The following is a 5,541-nucleotide window of genomic DNA, read 5'->3' as shown; positions in this document are numbered from 1 at the left end:
TGACTTACATAAGGTGATGACTAATAATTAATGACCCGCTATAGAGAAAAGGAAGAAAAAGCACACACACATCGTGAAGTTCATTTGTTAGGAGAATAACCTCAATATGATCTCATTACAAAAATAATTTATATTTTATTATTTTGTAAGTTTAGGGATGGCTTTGAATTTATATTATATTGCTTTAGAGTTAAGTAATGCTTTTGAATACTAGTTAACGGGACACCTTAATGCCACGTTATGAATTAAGTTATATGTGATTTGTTCATCTTTTGAAACTCTTTTGAAGGACCTCAATATGATCTCATTATAAAAATGAATTTATATTATATCATTTTGTAAGTTTATGGATGGACTTGAGTTTATAGTGTATTGCTTTGGAGTTAATAAATGCTTTAGAATACTAGTTAACGGGACACCTTAATGCCAAGTTATACTTAATACCTTTTATTAAAAAAATCACCAACTATATAATGCAAGGACACTCTAAAGAGAAGAAAACGCTAAAGGAAAAATAAACAAAAGAAAAACACAAATGTATGAATGTATACTCGACCATCTCTTCTTTGACACAAAATTTTTTTTGACTTTCCACTTTCATGGGTCTTTTCATTTTTTAAAATTACCTTTCACTTATGCACTTAAGGTTTTTCGAAATTTTTTTATTTTTTCGAGATTGGGGAGACCTAACAGTTTAGTGCCAAAATGAAACACCTTAATGCTAAGTTATGAATAAAGTTCTCTGTGATTTCTTCATCTTCAAAAACTCTTTTGAAGAACCTTTAACTTGAAATTTATCCCAAACTTCAAAGTGCTTAGATCAAAAGCCTTGAAAGTATTGCAATCATTTTACTACATATGGATTTATTTATCAATAGAAAAATTGATTATATATACACAAGTATATTTTCCTTGGTTATGGTTTAGATGGAGAGATGGGATATCATTTTTGACACCCAAAATGTTGTAAAGTTATTCGCAATTTACACGTTATCTTCAACAAGTCAAAGATGCAAAAAAAGCCTATTAAAGTAGTTGAGTATAGAAAAGTCACATTCGAGGGCATTGCCTCAAAATCTATGAAAACTTAGAAGATTAGTGATATGCCTTCCATTAACAACACTCCAATTGATAGGATAGAGAGCAATAGATCTACTAGATCCTCACATCCACCTGAGTGATTTCACCCAGAATTGAACTATGTTATGCTGATAGACTGCAATGAGCCTTAATGTTACAAAGAAGCCATTCAAATGGATGACAAGGTCATGTGGGAGCAAGTCATGCAATCTGAGCATAACTCGATTGTCAACAATGAGACTGCAACAAAAGGGAGTTGATTTTGGACAAAATATTATTGCCCGTGGTCAAGATGACTACACTACGTATAGTGCTTGGCCTAGTAGCCATTGAAGACAAGAAGCTTGTCCAAATGGATATGAAGATATCTTTTCTTCACGAAGATCTAAAAGAGGGATTTTACATGAAGCAACCTAAAGGTTTTGAACAGTCCATCATGGAGGAGTTTGTATGCAAATTCAAGAAAGCGCTATATGTCTTTAAGTAGAAGTCAAGGCACTGGTATCAAAATTTTGATGCTTTTATGCGGTCCTAGGGATTTAGAAGGAGTCAACAAATTCATTGCTTGTACACAAAGAAACTTAGTGATGGTTCTTTGTTCATTCTCATTTTATATGTAGATGACATGCTCATTGCAAGAAACTCCACTAAGAATTTAAAGCAAATGTGAGCAAAAACTTTGTTATGAAGGATTTGGGCAAAGCAAATAATTTTCTTGGCATGTGTATCAAGAGAGACAAAAAAAAGGGATTTCTTGAGTTGTTTCAAGAATCTTATATCCACAAGTCATAAAGAATGAGAGCCGAGCCAGATGGAGGCAATAGCGTGAAAGGCACTTAAGGGTATGGGTTCATGTGATTCCCTCATTATGAGAAGAAGATGGGGGCAACATATGTGGTGGAATGTATGAAGCGTGAGGCCTTGAATTTCTCCCAAGTTGTAATACATTGGTGTTGTAAGAAAGCCTCTTTCACTTTGTTTTGTAGTTGGGGCAATGTATGTGGTGAAGTGTATGAAGCATGAACCCCTAAATTTCTCCCAAGCTGTAATACAATGGTGTTGTAAGAAAATCTCTTTTACGTTGAAGTCTATCAAAGCATCACGAAGCAAATAAAATGGATTCCATCATCCGTACCACTTCTTGATGTCTTGCATCTTAAACTTAATATTTTGCTTTTGCCCATCTTTTGGACTTTTATATTTGCTTCCCATGCAATCCTTGGAAGTTGTTGTGAAGGATTTTGCCACATCTTCCCATGTACGCCATGAGACTCTCCATGCCCAATGCCTCGATGAGCAGTGGTCGAAACTGAAGAAGAAAGATATTTATGGTGTTTGTATCTTGACTTGGAAATTTTTTGTAAGGAAGCATTTTTATACATTCTCAAAGTCTTTCCAAACAGACTTAGAGTTGCTACCACGCCATACTTCAACCCCATAAAGAAGCACCAATGTCACCAAGGCTTGAACGAGGCACTACTTGAGAACTTGACATTTAGAGAGGAAGATGAAATTCTTGTAGACACTCGAAGGCTATGTGATGATAGGATTGAGAGGCAACATATAGTTCAAATTGTCAAAACGTGGCCAAGGCATGCTATTAAAAGAAGTGAAGGAAATGTATTGATGAGCTATGGCAGTAGCATGCTCCATGTCTCCCACTCTATCATGCTCGAGGCTTAGTTGCTGATGTCCACTAAGGAGTGAGAGATAGTGGAAAATTCAAGCAGAAGGCAAGACATGTCCAATTGTGTTCAAGGTAGCATAAAATCACTGTTTTGTACATTTGTTATCTAAATATTGTCTGTGTGTAATGAGATGATGATAGATTTTCTCTCTCTCTCTCTCTCTCTCTCAAAACTGCTACAAGAACATTTGGAGAGTGAAGAACCAAAAACTAATTTGTAATTTTTTTGCAAGATTTTGTACAAGGGAAAAATGGGAGCATATTTCAAAGTGATCGTCATCTCCAGTATAGGTGTAATTGTGCTAACAAGCAACCCTTTATCCTACACACACACACACACACACACACATATCTCTCTTTAGATCTCTTTCATACACACATGCAATTACACATTAAATCATCAATATGTTGGGAGTCTTTTAATTGACTAGTGTGACTCAAAATGGCATTAGACATTGTCTCTTATCATGCTGTTAACCCTCATGCACATTCCTATCACCTAAGACGGACGTCGTATTATTTATTTGGTAGAGTCATGTATCAGGCTTGTCGGTCCAATAGAAAAAGGGTAAGAGTGATCGCCGATGAGAGGCGCACTCTAACTGGAACATTCAAGGGATTAGTTGGCTAAGTATGGGCGCCCAAGTGTGAATGGGGTGAGCTCATATAAAAGTCAACTAAACCTAAAATTCACTCATTCTCTCATTTGTGCAATTGAAGAGTGCTCTTGCTCCATCTCCATCTTCTTCTTCTTCTTCTTCATCTCCTTGTGTGTGTGTGTGTGTGTGTGTGTGTATGCGTGAGAGAGAGAGAGAGAGAGTGTGTGTGCGATCAAGCATTGCGACAACGGCACGACGGCGGCGAAGCGGTTGAGCATGGCGCAGCAGCGGCTCCTTCTTCTTCACGGTGAGGAATCCTCCATGACAGCAAGCGTAGAGAGGTGAATGACACACCATCGCCATCTTTGAGCTCACTAGTTTAGGCTAGTTGCATGCTTGGAGCCATTTGTGGCTTGCACACAATGTATCGGCAAGTTCCTTGCATTGACACGTGCAATAGATGCGCACATTTTTGGCGCCGCTGTCGGGGAATGCCATACACTAAGCTGAGTGGCACTCTGTGCTTCTTTGTGGTGCAATTTCAATTGTAGAAAAGGTAGGGAGGGAAGATGTGTGGGTTGAGAAGAAGGATTTTGTTTTGCTACTATGTATTTCTTTGTTAATGAAGTTTTGAAAGGTACTGTGTTTTCTCTTTGATAAGGTGTTAGTATTAAGGTTGTTAGTTCTGTGTAATGTAAAGTACAGTGAGTAGGAAGTAGATCTGTTAGAGATAATGAAGTGTGTTAGCATGTAACATTATGTGTATTAATTGTAAGTAGGTAGGTAGAGTGTGTGTGCACTTGCGCGCAGGCCGCGGCGACCTTATCCCAAAAAAAAAACAAAAAAAAAATTTAAAGGTAGGACCGGGATCGGGAATATCTCCCAGAACCAAGCCCAGACCCAAGCCCAAGCTCACGCTCAGGCTCAGGCCTCAGTCGCCCTTTAAAATTACATATTTTAGCTTCACACGTAGCTAAAAATCGACTTTTTTGAGGACCAACGGAGCTTCAGGTGACCGAACGTTGTGCTGTAAAGCACACCGCGACCCTTGGAGTGATACGCTTTTTTTGAGCTATCTTACACTTTAATAAAAAACCGATCATTAAAAAAACATAAAAAAACGAGTGAAAAAGGACGCCTAAAAAAGTAAGCGGTTAACCTTTGAGGTTATTCGCTGACACTTGTAGGGTGCCAAAGGCACATGCATCTGCGCTCTGGTTATGTGCTAGAGATGGAGCAACTAGAGAGAATTTTGACTTACGCGAGTTCTCAATATTCACCTACCTTAGGTTCTGAGCCCTCGACGGGGACCCAAGGTAGTACAAACCAAGACCCAAACATAGCGGCTAGTGACTCTTTCTCTGACTACGACGTCATGGAGGGTTTCCTAATGCCTAATCCCGATAGCTCAAGCCAAGACATGCATGACATGGACCCACGATCCGGGCCGACCGTGCTTAGCCGCTTGAAGAAAACCTTAAGTAGCGCCACTCGCTCCGAACATGGAGTTAATGATGTAAATGAGGGGGGTGGGGAAGTAAATTCTCCATTCATGACCAACGTAGACCCTATGCCCTTAGAGAATGTGCGCGTGAATACTTCATTCACTGCACCTCCTGACTCTTTAGAGCTATTCCCCTCTGAGGTCATATTACCCGATGGTAGAAGCCTTGCCGAAGTGCAAGAGGTTGAGCGATATATCATGTTGGAATTAGGGTTGCAGAGAAACACACACAGCTTGGAGAAGACGAAGGAAGCTCAAGGCACACAATAGAGAGTATGTTACTTAGTGTGCAATGGAAAGATAGTTAGCCCTAGAGTGATGGGCGTATATACAATGCACGGGGGAAAAAACCTCCTAAAGAGGGAAAAAATGCCCCGGCGGTCCTAGTGTGTTCACACACATCACTACCACATGTATATGGTAACAAATCCCTGCTGGAGTGATGCGGTGAACGAGAGCTGGCACATGAGTAAAGGGAAGTGCCATGCCCTGAGGACAGGATCAGTCCACAAAGGGGAGTAAGCCCAAAGCTTTGCGGAAAGCTTCAAGCTTCTCACGAGACAATGCCTTTGTGAAAAGATCTGCAAGGTTGTCCTGTGTTGGCACATAAGCCAAGCTGATCTCTCCTGCTGAGAGCCTCTCCCTGACATAGTGGTAATGCACCTCAATGT

This window comes from Adiantum capillus-veneris, chromosome 1 (genome assembly GCF_014529385.1).
Source record: "Adiantum capillus-veneris isolate H3 chromosome 1, ASM1452938v2, whole genome shotgun sequence".
Lineage (NCBI taxonomy): Eukaryota > Viridiplantae > Streptophyta > Polypodiopsida > Polypodiales > Pteridaceae > Adiantum > Adiantum capillus-veneris.
Note: the sequence above shows the minus strand (reverse complement) of the source record.